At 41.6% G+C, this 16,999-nt stretch overlaps 1 long non-coding RNA gene across 1 annotated transcript in view; it reads left to right on the top strand.

Annotated features, from left to right (window-relative positions):
• LOC140116661 (uncharacterized) overlaps positions 1 to 16,366 on the top strand; it is a 77,107-nt gene extending 60,741 nt beyond the window's left edge. Inside the window, exons 3-4 of the long non-coding RNA XR_011852890.1 lie at positions 14,218 to 14,251; positions 16,085 to 16,366. This is a non-coding gene — a long non-coding RNA (uncharacterized lncRNA). The remainder of the gene's footprint in view (positions 1 to 14,217; positions 14,252 to 16,084) is intronic.
• Positions 16,367 to 16,999: the final 633 nt, after the last annotated feature.

The raw sequence follows: 16,999 nt of genomic DNA on the forward strand, positions 1-16,999 counted from the left end.
CGTAATCTGTACAATGTACACGGCCAGCGCTTTTGTACCATATCTTCGTTTTAGTAGGGAAATTATCGCCAAGTGTTGCTCTTATTCACCCTAGCGATGCCCATTGTGACGAATATTGCTGCTTTTGGCTGGACCAAATCGACCAGCCAATAGCGGCAAACATGGACAGAGGGTGGCAACAAAACCCCTCTGAACCACAAGGCACAATTGGTGGCTGTCAGGAACAGCCGCCACTCTGCCCCGATCACCGTGTCTACAGACATGGTGACCGGTATTACTGACGTCATAAGTAAATTCGCTGCTATTGGCTCGTCTGAATTGATGAGCCAATAGCAGCGATAATAAACTGGGGGTGTGTGGGGGGGACATAACCCTTCTGGTCCATGGGGCAGGATGGATGGCTGTTAGGATCAGCTGCCATCTTGCCCCGATCACTGTGTCTGAACCGTGTTGGCAAGTCACTACCCGCCGCACCGTTCTATTACAACGCGAGTTGGGAATAGGCTATACAATCTTTATTTTTTAAGCAATTTAGACAAATAAGGGCTTATTTTTTGCGAGACGCGATGCACTGTAAAAAAAACTTTATTTTAGAGGGTGTTTAGCTTATTGAAGCAATTTTATTAACTTTTTTCGTGTGGAGGAAAATAAAATCATCAATTCTTGTTTTGGATTTTTAGCATTTTTGAGGGGGGGGTTCGCTGTAGCATAACAATAATATATTATCTTTATTCTACGGATCACTACGATTACGGTGATACCTCATTTATATAGTTTTATTTATATTTGTCCAATTTTATTGAAGGAAAACTAGAATAGAAAAAATTGAATTTGTTTTAGTATTGCCATCTTTATAGCGGCATAACTATAGTATTTTTTGGTTGACGGAGCTGGTTGTGAGCTTATTTTTTGCGTGACAAGTTGTTCTTTTCAGTGGTATCATTTTGGCGCTTGTAACTTTTTCGGATCACTTTTTAGAACATTTTTTGTAAAGCAATTTGATAAAAAGTTTTAATTTTTGGCAAGTTTTTGGGGTTTTTTTTTTACCACGTTCACCGAGCGGGTCCAATTATGATTAGGATTTATTGTACAGATTGTTACGGATGCGGCGATACCAAATAAGTGGGTTTTTTTTGTGATTTAGTGTATTTTATACTTTATTACTTGTGTAAAGGGAAATGTGGTGTTTGGGGGGACTTTCACTTTCTTTTATTATTTATTTTTATTTTTAAAAACCTTTATTTATTGTTTTAACTTTTTTTTACAGGTAATGACATCTAAGCTTGAACAAGTGATCTTCTGATCACTTGTTCAAGCTATTTTACAGGTTACACAGTGCAATACAGAAGTATTGCACTGTGTAATGTAAGACACTGAGCATGCTGCGCATGCCCAGTGTCTTACAGCCGGGTCCTGCCAGAAGGCAGGACCCGGCTTCCGGATGAAGATCTCGCAGCCCCGGGCACCGGCAGTCCCGGGGCTGCGATCGGAGCAGCGGACCCCCCCCCGGTAAGCGCCGCGGGGGGGGTCCGATTCCCTTCAGCTTGCATTTAAATGCCTCTGACACGCCACGGTCAGCGCGACCGTGGCGTGTTAGGGGTTAACACCCGCGATCGGAGAAATCTCCGATCGCGGGTGTTAGAGGCAGGTGTCGGCTATAATATATAGCCGACACCCGCAGCTTCTGGCGCCGGCTCCATTCAGGAGCCGGCGCCAGAAGCATGACGTAATAATACTGCATTTTGCGGGAACGCACCTCCCGCCATGCAGTATTATTACGTCAAATGTCGGGAAGGGGTTAAGGACACAGCCTAAAATGGCCTTCAGGACACAAGCCTATTTTTCATAACTTCAGAACACATTAACTTATCTATGTTATTTTGAGATTGTTTTTTATGACACACTGAGGGTCATGTACTAAGGGGCCGATTTTCCCTATATTGCCCCGGGATTTCGGCGCACGCGATCGGATTGTGCCGCATCGCGCCAGCATGCACGCAACGGAAATCGGGGGACTTGGCCGTACGAAAAACCCGATGGATTCGGAAATCAGCTATTTTCCTAATTTAAAATGTTTTTTTTTCAGACACACAATCTTACCATCCAAATAACTTAATAAATAGCATTTGCCATAGCTCTGCATTATAGTGTAATAACTTTGTAAACATTCTTAAATTTTTCTAGGATGTTAGCAGACTTACAATAGAAACCGTGTTTATGGACTATTGCAATTCAAAAAGAGCTTTTTAAAAGACTTTGCAATAAGAAACTATCACAAATGACTCCCCCCCAACCAGCTTTTCAAAACCACTTTTAGAAAGTTTGTTAACCATTTCGGTGTTTCACAGGCATTAAAGCAAAATAGAAGTAAAATTTTGAAAAATTATTTTTTTCACTGATATATTAATTTAGGCCTTGTGCTATAATGTATTTATTCTCCCACGCAATAGAAGTCCCGCCTTGTCCCATCCAGTGCATAGAGCAGGGACCACACGGGAATTTTATGTATAGCAACAGCCAGATGAAGTGCTAAACATGCGCAACGCATGTTGTTTTGTTGTCCGCATGGTATGTATCTTTTACAAGAATCATGAATAAAGGAAAGATTTTAAATGACTAGTAAGAAACGGGTGAGTACCTCTTTTACTTACTTTATGGCCTATCTATGCTGGGACTTAAGTTATAAGTCAAGTCATTCTGAGGTGCTCAGGTGACGTAGCCAGAGCTCCCCAGACTTATTAGCATAATTTTTATAACTCTGTATTGCCACAATACATATGCAATACATATAGAGGTATGAAACGGAGAACTTGAAACAACAGGGGCACTACCGCAGCTCCTCGTAAACCAGCAGTTAATGTATGTCTTCAGAGGTGGTATATAATTCAACAGCTTCCATAGAGGTGGTGCTCAGCATAAAGAGTGTAGACGTTGATAACAGTACAAAGAAAGATTCTTTGTACTTTATTGTATTTTTTGTACTTTGTATTCTTTATTGCGATCTCACATAAAATCAGTCCGACATGATACAGCCAAAGTGGGGCAGAGGTAGGAGCGGGGGATCAAGCAAGGCGACAGCCGTTTCACGCTGTCTGGCGCTTTCTCTAGCCTGTGGAGTGCGACGTCCTCACCTGATTCTTAATGCAACCGGTGAGACGTCATGCCTCCTGTAACTTGGCAACCTAGACGCTGTTGTGCATAACGGAAGTGGATTAACCGGGCAATTCACAAGAGCGCTGTACGGACAAAAAAATAATACACATACAGGATAAAAGACACATAACAGGACAATATGGACGGCAAACATAATTTCGCTTCTCATTGACAAGGTATTGTTAAATGTATATATGTATTGGAAAGCTTAGTAAAATAGCCATTAACAGTGACATGATACAAGAGATTAAATGGACGAGTGAGCTAATGGGAGGGACGAATTAGTGAAGTTACGGAGGGGAGGAAAGAAGGAAAGGGGGGGGGGGGAGCGAGAAAAGGAGCTGGAGTTATAAAAATACCCCCATGTCATTTTTATCGTTCAGTCCCAGGGGGCCCATTGCACTGGTTTTTAGGATCCATCTTGCTTCCTTTCTCAAAAGTTCCCTGTGGCGATCCCCGCCATTAGGTGGTACCGGAACATGTTTGATGCCACCAAAACGGAGGACAAAAGTATTACCTCCGTGTATCTTGTTGACATGCTCGATTAGTCTGGGAGCACCTTTGCCATTTCTCACTGACTGACAATGCTCGCTAAATCTAACATGCAAAGGGCGAATAGTCTTGCCAATATAGAAATGGCCACAGGGACAGAGGATCACATATACTATGTATTGCGATTTGCAAGAAATAAACTGACGTAGGGAAACTCTAACTCCTCCTATATACATCTCACGTTTTTGAATATTTTGGGGGCAGAACTTGCAGTGGCCGCAGCAGAAATTCCCAGGTGGGATCATTCTGTCGAGACAGTTCTTCTGCGTGGGAGGTAAACAACTACATACCAAGAGATCTTTAATGCTTTTAGTTTTTCTAAAAGAAATCAAGGGGGGTGAGTTAGTTAAATCTTTAAGTATCGGATCCTCTGCCAACATATACCAATTTTTATGTATTATGTTTTTAATCTTTTGGGTCATAGGACTGTAATTGAATGGGAAGGTGAAACGTTTATGTTCATTATGCCTATGTTTAGTGTGCTTGGGATGTAAAAGATCCTTGCGTTTGAGGGCTGCTGCTTTTTGACAGCTGTTTTAACATGCTGAGGGTGATAGCTATCATGGTGCAGGAGGCTATTAGTTGCTGTGTTTTTTCTAAAGACAGTGGTAGCTAACTCAGAGTCTTGTACTTTAACCAAAACGTCAAGAAATTCACATTGTGTACTAGAGGTTTTAAAAGTAAAAAGCATATTCATGTTGTTGGTATTAATGTAAGTCATAAATTCATTAAATTGTGCCTCTGTCCCTGACCATATGACGAAAATGTCGTTCACATATCTCAAAAATGAATGAATGTACTTGGCAAAGTGATTCTCCTTCGAGAAAGCGCCAGACAGCGCGAAACTGCTGTCGCCTTGCTTGATCCCCCGCTCCTACCTCTGCCCCACTTTGGCTGTATCATGTCGGACTGATTTTATGTGAGATCGCAATAAAGAATACTTCTAATGGGTGAGTGCCGCAAACAGCTTTCTTTGTACTGTTATCAACGTCTACACTCTTTATGCTGAGCACCACCTTTATGGAAGCTGTTGAATTATATACCACCTCTGAAGACATACATTAACTGCTGGCTTATGAGGAGCTGCAGTAGTGCCCCTGTTGTTTCAAGTTCTCAGTTTCTTGTCTTTTCACGTGTCTCTATTCACATTGTTGAGGAAGAGAACACCGCGTTTTCTTACCACTCCACTACAATGGATGATGCTACAGCAGAGTCTTCAAATATAGAGATGGGCGAAGACATTGCCTTACAGTCGGGCAGAGAGGATGCGGGGGTCTTCTTTGCTCAGTGCAACCAAAAGGATGAGCTGCAGGTCTTGAGCACTCGAGTCCTCGAGCAGAGGATTTTTAACCTCGCTGAACACGAGGTCAGGATTTTTTGGACTGTAAACTCTCTACGCTCATACAATGCCAGTAATCGGGTCTCAAGATGCCTCACAATTTAAGGATGATCCTGTCTTCCTGTCTGAATGGAAACATATCCATTTAGAACACTCATTGAAACTAATGCGACTGGTGTTGTCTAGAAATGAAAAAGAGTATATAAGGCCCCTTCCACACTAGCGAGTGTGATGCGATGAACTCGCATCACACTCGCAACGCAAGCTGCCGGGAACGCACGGCCCGAACGCTGCACCGCGGGAGTGAACTGACATGCTGAGTTCACTCCCGCGGTGCAGCGTTCGGGCCGTGCGTTCCCGGCAGCTTGTGTTGCGAGTGTGATGCGAGTTCATCGCATCACACTCGCTAGTGTGGAAGGGGCCTAACAGTTACAGAAGAACTCTGTAAAACTAAAACAGAGTTAAGAACTAGATTGACAGAACAACAATTTACAGTCTTCACTAAAAAACTGGAGAAACGCTTAGTACCTATACAAGCCGAGGTAAAGGAAAAGAAAAAAGACAAGTTTATAAGAGATAAGAACGACTTTGACAACGGAAATGTGTTTGATTGGGGGAGTCAGAAACAACTAAGGATGCGCAAGAGATACCTTAACAAAAAGAAAACCAATGATTATTGGACTACCGATTCCGACTCCAGCGCATCTGACGACGTTTCAAGTAACCAATCTCAACAGCCACAACCTGGGACTTCCCAGACCATCGACAGAAGTATCCCTTTAGGAAAAGGATGAGGAGGCAGAAAAAGGACAAAGCAAAAAACGGAAACAAGTGTCCTGGATAAACTGACCGAAGAAAATACAGATGGAGCCAGAGGAAATAACGACAGCCTCCTAGTAATTAACTTGACTGACACTGAACTGAGCCCGGCCTGTCCATCGTTTCTAGCCAAAGGCTTAGGCTTCTGCTTACCTGATAACTTTAATTTTGTAGACTTTGAAATCGACCTCTTTAAAGGGGTACGCAATATTAATTTAAAAAGGTTCTTCTCAATAAATGCATCCAAAAGTACATGTAGTACCATACAGCCCCTTAAAAAAGAGGGCGAAACACCTATTCACATAGGCCCCTTGGGTTTTATGGTACACGACCCCCCAGAACCGCAGGATCGAGAATGTTTGTTAGCCTTAATGGATCTTGATGACCCGCAGACCCTGCAGGTCAGGTCCGAAATAAGGACAAATTTTAGAGGAGTGAATAGGTCTACATTCAATCCCCCACTAGTTCCAGGTGGAGCCCTTGATCAATTTCAAAAAAGAGTTTCACAGAGCCTTAAAGCATTGGTTTATGAGAGTAACCCCGGCAACATTACTAAGGAGGAAAAGGTAGCCCTGAGGTGGCTTAGGAGTAATGATACTCTAGTTGTAAAAAGAGCAGACAAAGGGGGCAATGCGGTGGTAATGACCCGAGAATATTACATAAAAGAGGCACACAGACAACTAGATAATTCGGATGTCTACACAAAATTAACCTCCGACCCGACCATAAAAATTAAAAACAACTCTGCTCTTTCTTTAGAACAGGGGTGGAAAAAGACTTCTTAAGTAAATCCATGGCCGAAAAATTATTACTCCCATTCCCCCAAAAACCAGCATGGTATTTTTTTGCCAAAAATCCATAAAACCCTGGAATCCCCCCCAGGACGCCCCATAGTGGCAGGTGTCGGCTCCATCACCGAGTCTCTTTCTAGATATGTGGATTGGATCCTGCAACCTATTTTGCAAGAGATCCCTACACATCTGAAAGACACTAATGATTTTTTGTGCAATCTAAAAAACGCTCCCTGGCAGGATGGGTTCACACTAGCAACCATAGACGTGGAAAACTTGTATACGCGTATCCCCCACCAATTAGGAATAGAAGCTGTACGTAAAGCTCTGGCTAACTCTAACAGGGACATAAATTTTGTGAATTTTATTTCTGATGCGATTCATTTAATTTTTTACCAACAATACCTTCAAATTTGAGGATACCTGGTATAAGCAGAAGGACGAAACGGCCATGGGTACGCCCATGGCCTGCACATATGCCAACATATTTCTAGCTGTTCTGGAAGACAAATACATTTTTTGAAGGAGAATCACTTTGCCAAGTACATACATTCATTTTTGAGATATGTGGACGACATTTTCGTCATATGGTCAGGGACAGAGGCACAATTTAATGAATTTATGACTTACATTAATACCAACAACATGAATATGCTTTTTACTTTTAAAACCTCTAGTACACAATGTGAATTTCTTGACGTTTTGGTTAAAGTACAAGACTCTGAGTTAGCTACCACTGTCTTTAGAAAAAACACAGCAACTAATAGCCTCCTGCACCATGATAGCTATCACCCTCAGCATGTTAAAACAGCTGTCCCGTACAGACAGTTTGTACGCCTCAAACGGGTCAATAGCGATGAAACTACTTTTTTGTCTCAAGCAGACGATCTAAAAATAAGGCTATCTAAGAGAGGCTACCCTCTTCAGACCATTAACGAAGCGTTTCAAAAAGCAGCAGCCCTCAAACGCGAGGATCTTTTACATCCCAAGCACACTAAACATAGGTATAATGAACATAAACGTTTCACCTTCACATTCAATTACAGTTCTATGGCCATGTTGGCAGAGGATCCGATACTTAAAGATTTAACTAACTCACCCCCTTGATTTCTTTTAGAAAAACTAAAAGCATTAAAGATCTCTTAGTACGTAGTCGTTTACCTCCCACACAGAAGAACTGGCTCGACAGAATGATCCCACCTGGGAATTTCTGCTGCGGCCACTGCAAGTTCTGCCCCCAAAATATTCAAAAACGTGAGATGTATATAGGAGGAGTTAGAGTTTCCCTACGTCAGTTTATTTCTTGCAAATCGCAATACATAGTATATGTGATCCTCTGTCCCTGTGGCCATTTTTATATTGGCAAGACTATTCGCCCTTTGCATGTTAGATTTAGCGAGCATTGTCAGTCAGTGAGAAATGGCAAAATGGAAAAAGGTGCTCCCAGACTAATAGAGCATGTCAACAAGACACACGGAGGTAATACTTTTGTCCTCCGTTTTGGTGGCATCGAACATGTTCCGGTACCACCTAACGGCGGGGATCGCCACAGGGAACTTTTGAGAAAGGAAGCAAGATGGATCCTAAAAACCAATGCAATGGGCCCCCTGGGACTGAAAAAATAAAAATGACTAATTCGTCCCGCCCATTAGCTCACTCGTCCATTTAATCTCTTGTATCATGTCACTGTTAATGGCTATTTTACTAAGCTTTCCAATACATATATACATTTAACAATACCTTGTCAATGAGAAGCAAAATTATGTTTGCCGTCCATATTGTCCTGTTATGTGTCTTTTATCCTGTATGTGTATTATTTTTTTGTCCGTACAGCGCTCTTGTGAATTGCCCGGTTAATCCACTTCCGCTATGCACAACAGCGTCTAGGTTGCCAAGTTACAGGAGGCGTGACGTCTCACCGGTTGCATTAAGAATCAGGTGAGGACGTCGCACTCCACGGGCTAGAGAAAGCGCCAGACGGCGCGAAACGGCTGTCGCCTTGCTTGATCCCCCGCTCCTACCTCTGCCCCACTTTGGCTGTATCATGTCGGACTGATTTTATGTGAGATCGCAATAAAGAATACTTCTAATGGGTGAGTGCCGCAAACATCTTTCTTTGTACATATAGAGGTATAATAGAAAAAGTACTATGAAGCATAATTCCTCAAAAAATTCTTAATAGGACAAGTCAGTAAAACTGACGGAAGATGTCTTTTAAACTTAATTGATTTTTCAATGAATAATTTTGTGCATATATCTTGTTCATCGAATTCATAATATTTTTAGACATTATTTATAGCCTTCCAAACAATAGTGATGAATACACACACTTCCTATAGCTTGTACACACTTCATGCCTGATTTCCAAGAAAGCAACTTGCTCATTAACAAAGTATTTACATATATTACTGTACAGTGCATGCCCACACTCATCTTGTAAAAACCCTTTGCTGCGTCATGGGGCTATGACTAGGGAACACTAACATAAACCAAAAGAGAAAAATGCATCAACAGTTTGGTGAAATTGGCTTTTAGGAACATTTTGAAACTTACATCACTGCTGCATACAAAAAACTGATATTATGCACTGAGCACATCCATTTGCTTGTCTTTACTGGTGCTTAAAGTTTAACAAAAAATTACATTTAGTACAGTTAGAATTGAGTTCTCATCAAACATGAATGCTCATTACCAAACTTGTTATGGTTGACCACAAAACCTTTATAATTCCACTATGTTTATAAAGAATATGAGCAGAATATGGGCAGAACATATTGCATTGCACCCTCCCCTATGCGACCAAATTAGGGCCGATCCTAACTGGAAAAATGAAATACCCCCCCCCCCCCCATTGAAAATAATAAGGCCTACAATAAGGCCTCCCAGCCGTAAATATAGTGTAAAATAGAAAAATATATTTCTCCAGTGAAAATACCTGGGAAGCTTATACCAAAAAGAATGTAGAAAACATATAAATATATCCCAACAATGAATTTACCAAACACATCGAAGCCAATGATGAGGACGCACATATAAATATTCACCAGCAATGAATAAACAGCACATAATAATACTCTGCATTTACCAAAAATTATTTTACTACACACATCAATATACTAATAATATGTGTTGGTCCGGTCCATTCCGCTCTTCCTCCTGTAGTCTCCTCATTGCTGTCAATCCTTCTCCATTAAGTAGAGAATATCATGGAAACTTCTCCCAGTCATGTCTTATCTCTGTAGAATTTGCCACCTTGGTGACTGTGGCCTCTGGAGAACATCTACACACTCCGCACCTAAAAAAATCACAGTCAATATAATGTTCCCTAGATAACAGCTAAGTGCCCCCTGCATATACAGATTATATACTATGACCCATCAATATACTATAGTATATACTACCATAATTCCCCCCTCATTAATCTAGTAGCCCCAGCAGACTTCCCCAGTATATACTCTAGGTAGTCCATGTCTTCAGTATATAGCCAGCCAATATATATCCAGCCAGCCCCATAGTATATAGCCAGTCCTCTGCCTCCCCAGTATATAGCCAGCATGCATTCCAGTAGTATATCACCAGTCTGCCCACTGTAATATATAGGCAGCCAGACCCTTGTAATATATAGACATCCTGCCCCAATGTAGTATATAGCCACCCTGCCCCCATGTAGTATATAGCAATCCTGATCCCTGTAGCATATAGTCAGCCCCATGTAGTGTATAGCCATCCTGCCCCCTGTAGTATATACCCAGCAAGCCCCATGTAGTTTATAACCGTCCTGCCACCATATAGTATATAGCAGTGATGGCAAACCTTTTAGAGACCGAGTGCCCAAACATCAACAAAGACCCACTTATTTATCGCAAAGTGCCAACACAGAAATTTAATTTGTGATTTATACTCCCTTCACTGTCACAGTTTTCATTGATACCAGCACCCTCAGGCACCAATATAGCAGAAAATAGTCCCAGGTAGAGCTGTCACTTTAAAATACCTCTTTGCACAGCAAGTCTTGTGCTGTCTGGGACTGCAGGAAGATACCTGGAGTCATCTCTGGTGATGGCCTGAGTGCCCACAGAAAGGGCTCCGAGTGCCACTTCTGGCACCAGTGCCATAGGTTAGCCATCACTGGTATATAGCAATCCTTCCCTCATGTAGTATATATCGAGCCCTATGTAGTATATAGCCATCATGCCCCGTAGTAAAAAACAGCCCCCCTGAAGTATATAGCCATCCCGACCCCATGTAGTATATAGCCATCCTGCCTCTCTGTAGTATATAACCATCCTGACCCCCATGTAGTATATAACCATCCTGCCCCTATGTAGTATATAACCACCCTGACCCCCATGTAGTATATAACCATCCTGACCCCCTGTAATATATAGCCAACCTGCCCCCATGTAGTATATAACCTGCCAGCAGTAACTATGTACCGCTCCCAGTAATCAGTATATCCAGCCCCTCAGCAATAAATATGTTCAGCCCCCCAGTAATCACTGCATATAGCCCCCAGTAATCACTATATACAGCTCCTTGGTAATCACTGTATACAGCCTCCAGTAGTCATTGTATAAAGCCCCCAGTAATCACTACACACAGCCCCCAGCAATAAATATATACAGCCCCCAGCAATAACTATATACAGCCGCCAGTAATCACTATATACATCCCCCAGTAATCCCTATATACAGCCCCCAGTAGTCACTGTATACATCCCCCAGTAATCACTATATACAGCCCCCAGCATTAAATATATACAGCCCCCAGTAATAACTATAAGCAGCCCCCAGTAATCACTGTATACAGCACATAGTAATCACTATATACAGCCCCCAGTAATCACTGTATACAGCACAAAGTAATCACTGTATACAACCCCCCAGTATTTACTATATACAGCCCCCAGCAATAAATATATACAGTCCCCAGTAACAACTATATAAAGCCCCTATCAATAACTGTATACAGCCCCTGGTAATCACTATAAACAGCCCCCACATCAATAACTATAAACAGCCCCCCAGTAATCACTATATGCACCGCCAGCATTAACTATATATAGTTCCTCCCCAGCATTAACTATATACAGCCCACCAACATTACCTATATACAGTCACACAACATTAACTACAGGCGGTCTCCTACTTAAGAACACTTGACTTACATACGACCCCTAGTTACGGACCTCTGGATATTGGTAATTTATTGTACTTTAGACCTAGGCTACAGTGATCAGCTGTAACAGTTATCAAATATGTCTGTAATGAAGCTTTAGTGTTAATATTGATTCTTATGACAACCCAACATTTTAAAAATCCAATTGTCACAGAGACCAAAAAGGTTCTGGCTGGGATTACAATGATAAAACATACAGTTCTGACTTACATACAAATTCAACTTAAGAACAAACCTACAGACCCTATCTTGCATGTAACCCGGGGACTGCCTGTATATGCAAACCCCCGTAATAACTATATACACCCCACTATAATAACTAACTATATACCGATTTTCATATTAATTTACATATACTTTTCTTATAAAGATTCTCTTATTCATTTACATTTTAATACCCATTGACTTATTTATTTATCATCATATAGGTATACTGAGTATAAAGCTCATGTACCGCATGCATATTTATTTACTCCGCCAATTTTTCACTGTGCTATTTTTATATATATATTTTTTAACAGTGCTAATTTTCATACATATCTTTACCCTTTTGTGTGTAATATATATATATATATATATATATATATATATATATATATATATATATACTCACCGGCCACTTTATTAGGTACACCATGCTAGTAATGGGTTGGACCCCCTTTTGCCTTCAGAACTGCCTCAATTCTTCGTGGCATAGATTCAACAAGGTGCTGGAAGCATTCCTCACAGATTTTGGTCCATATTGACATGATGGCATCACACAGTTGCCGCAGATTTGTCGGCTGCACATCCATGATGCGAATCTTCTGTTCCACCACATCCCAAAGATGCTCTATTGGATTGAGATCTGGTGACTGTGGAGGCCATTTGAGTATAGTGAACTCATTGTCATGTTCAAGAAACCAGTCTGAGATGATTCCAGCTTTATGACATGGCGCATTATCCTGCTGAAAGTAGCCTTCAGATGTTGGGTACATTGTGGTCATAAAGGGATGGACATGGTCAGCAACAATACTCAGGTAGGCTATGGCGTTGCAACAATGCTCGATTGGTACCAAGGGGCCCAAAGAGTGCCAACAAAATATTCCCCACACCATGACACCACCACCACCAGCCTGAACCGTTGATATAAGGCAGGATGGATCCATGCTTTCATGTTGTTGACGCCACATTCTGACCCTACCATCCGAATATCGCAGCAGAAATCGAGACTCATCAGACCAGGCAACGTTTTTCCAATCTTCTCCAGTCCATTTTCGATGAGCTTGTGCAAATTGTAGCCTCAGTTTCCTGTTCTTAGCTGAAAGGAGTGGCACCCGGTGTGGTCTTCTGCTGCTGTAGCCCATCTGCCTCAAAGTTCGACGTACTGTGCGTTCAGAGATGCTCTTCTGCCTACCTTGGTTGTAACGGGTGGCGATTTGAGTCACTGTTGCCTTTCTATCAGCTCAAACCAGTCTGCCCATTCTCCTCTGACCTCTGGCATCAACAAGGCATTTCCGCCCACAGAACTGCCGCTCACTGGATGTTTTTTCTTTTTCGGACCATTCTCTGTAAACCCGAGAGATGGTTGTGCAAGAAAATAATATGAACAAAATATGTATATATATATATATATATATATTTTTTTTTTTGTCTCTTCTCACTTGAAAAAATTAATAATAATAATAATAATATTTATATAGCGCACACAGATTATGCAGGGCTACACAGAGTTTATCAAATCTATCAAAAAGGAATCTTTAGAGATTCCGAAACTCGTTGTGTAACCGAGACACCAATAAAAAGTATTTTGTTAAGATTATTTCGAATCCCTTTGACTACTAGTGTGCGCCACAGTTACAACCACTCCGTTACAAGACAAGTGAAATTAAATGATATAACTGCATTCCAGCACCAGCAGCCTTGTGCCAACTCCTGCCGCTCCCTTTCAGCTTTTTCCAGATGACATGCTTTTTGAGGGCATGTTCAATAACATTCAATCAGCCAATCACTGACCTCAGCAGTGACATCTATACATGGCACATCACTGCTGAGGTCAGTCACTGGTGTGCCGTGTGCTTTTAAAGGTTACCACTGAGGCCTGTGGAGATCCTTCATACGTTTAGTTTTCCAGATGCAGTTTATGATATCCAAACCCTGAGCGGAGTGAAAAAAGAGGAGAAAAAGCTTCTCTTTATGATATTTTAGACCACATTATGATCCACCCCTGCTTTAAGCTTCAAAAACTACAGCTAAAAAAAAATTGCATCTACCAAATACAGCCTAAATTAGTACGTCACACGTCGGCTGCAGGTGTATGGAGAGGGCTCATGGGCTGAGCCCTGTCAAAACAAGGTGGGTGTTTGCTGCATATTGTTAATTTGAACAATTCTATTTTCTTTACAGAGACGCTGAAAACATACATATCATCAACACTATGGTATTGTATATACAACATTGTAGAAATATGTTAGAATTATGCTATTACAATGTATACTCATATATGACATGTTGCCTCCATATCCTATGATGTTTCTCCTGTTCTATTACTACCTTCCCTATAGCATAGTGATGGCGAATCTTTCAGAGACTGAGTGCCCAAACTACAACCAAAATCCACTTATTTACCATGAAGTGCCAATGTGGCATTTCAAGCAGTAACTTATTGCTATCTGTTCTTCCACATGTTCCAATTGTATTGGCTCTCCAATGTAGTTGAAAGAAGGTGGGCAAATTCAGACCATCGTTGTAGCTTCGTTCCAGGAAGAATGGTGGGTCCAGCTGGATGAACTCCAAAGACAATGCAGTTCAGTCAACATCTTCTCACTTTTCCTGCAGTTTCAAACAGCCAGTGAAGTGTTGCTTTAAAATAGCACTGAGAGTAGCATCTCTTAAGTTGCTTGGGACTGCAGGAAGATTAGATGGATGTGGACCTGTTTGATGAAATTGGGGCAATGGCCTGAGTGCCCACAGAATGGGCTCCAAGTGCCACCTCTGGCACCCGTGCCATCGGTTCGCCACCACTACTATAGCATATTCTATAGCCCTATTTCTACATCCCACTCTGTATCTATCAACTATGCTAGCGCTCTACAGTATATACAACTAACTATGTGAGTGCTTTACAGCTCATACTATTAATTATAACAGCGCTTTCCAATCGACACTATTAATTAAACCAGACCCTTACAGTGTATATACTATGAATTATGTCAGCGCTTTACAATGAACGTCCAGACCGGAAGTGACGTGTCTGGGCGCGGGAGCGCTCAATTCCTATTTAAACCTCTACAGCGCTTACCACTACAGCGCTTCTACTCTAGCACGCCCACGCCCTCGTCCTCTACCCCTAGCCCTCGGGTTCAACATTTTCAAAATTAAAGTCTATTATATAGACAAAACAGAGATATAAACTGTAAATTTTAGTTTTTTTTTGTTTTTTTGATATTATAATCCCTGTTCATTCCTTTCGGTGACAGCGATTGTAGTGTGTGGATCCAAAAGGATCCAAAAAGATTCCATAAACCAATTAAAATTCCAGGTCATTGAACAAGTAGGGACCCCGAGACTTAATGGGGACCGAGTATCAATTCTGAAAAAACGGGAATCCTTTTGGATCTATACACTACAAACGCTGTCACTGAAAGGAATGAACAGGGATTATAATATCCAAAGTTTCTGCTGATTTGATATTAATATGAACAATTCTATTTTCTTTACTGAGACGCTGAAAACATACATATCATCAACGCTATGGTACTGTATATACAGTAGTAGAAATATGTTAGAATTATGCTATTACAATGCATACTCATATATGACATGTTGCCTCCATATCCTATGTTTCTCCTGTTCTATTGCTACCTTCCCTATAGCATATACTATAGCCCTATTTCTACATCCCACTCTGTATCTATCAACTATGCTAGCGCTCTACAGTATATACAACTAACTATGTTAGCGCTTTACAGCTCATACTATTAATTATACCAGCACTTTCCAATCGACACTATTAATTAAGCCAGAACCTTACAGTATATACTATGAATTATGTCAGCGCTTTACAATGAATGTCCAGACCGGAAGTGACGCGTCTGGGCGCGGGAGTGCTCAATTCCTATTTAAACCTCTACAGCGCTTACCACTACAGCGCTTCTACTCTAGCAAGCGGACCCCCGCTCTCCTCCTAAGCGCCACCTGCCTGCAAAGCAGCTCCTTATGCCTTGTATACTTGCAAACTGGTAAGCACTGTTTTATGTTTTCCTCTCCACAGGTACCATCTACTGCTCAACCTACTATGCCAAGCTTCACTACCACTGAACTTAATACTACCTTCCACAATATCTCTGCTCATTAATGATTATGTAAATTGACACATTGTAATATTAACACTACACAAAGAAAATCCAGATTTTCCCTGAGACTACATTGCATGTACCTTCATTTTTTACCTTTAGATTATCGCACCAACTTGTTATTATGTAAAGATGCTTGTATATATCTCTCTCACTGTTTGTTACCTTCCTCCTAGTTATGGACAAATGTTTATACTTATTTTTACCTCACTACTTGCGGGCTAGATTTTCTGAAGTCTGGAGGTTCTTTAAAGAAACAGCGGATGACCGATGGACTGTGGTGTGCAACCTGTGCCACACCAGGATCAGCAGGGGTTCCACCACTACTAGCTTAACCACCACCAGTATGCGCAGGCATATGATTGCTAAACACTAGAGATGAGCGAACACTAAAATGCTCGGGTACTCGTTATTCGAGACGAACTTTTCCCGATGCTCGAGTGCTCGTCTCGAATAACGAACCCCATTGAAGTCAATGGGAGACTCGAGCATTTTTCAAGGGGACCAAGGCTCTGCACAGGGAAGCTTGGCCAAACACCTGGGAACCTCAGAAAAGGATGGAAACACCACGGAAATGGACAGGAAACAGCAGGGGCAGCATGCATGGATGCCTCTGAGGCTGCATAATCGCACCATTATGCCAAAATTATGGGCAACAGCATGGCCATGACAGAGTGACAGAATGAAGCTAGATAGCATCTAAAACATCCAATAATTGACCCTGACACTATAGGGGACGGCATGCAGAGGCAGCGGCAGCAGGCTAGAGAGTGGCATGGCGACATACCCTAAATGGACTCAGGCTTCAAACCAATGGGTGGCAGAGAGGAACC

Source organism: Engystomops pustulosus, chromosome 2, assembly GCF_040894005.1.
Source record: "Engystomops pustulosus chromosome 2, aEngPut4.maternal, whole genome shotgun sequence".
Taxonomy (NCBI): Eukaryota; Metazoa; Chordata; class Amphibia; order Anura; family Leptodactylidae; genus Engystomops; species Engystomops pustulosus.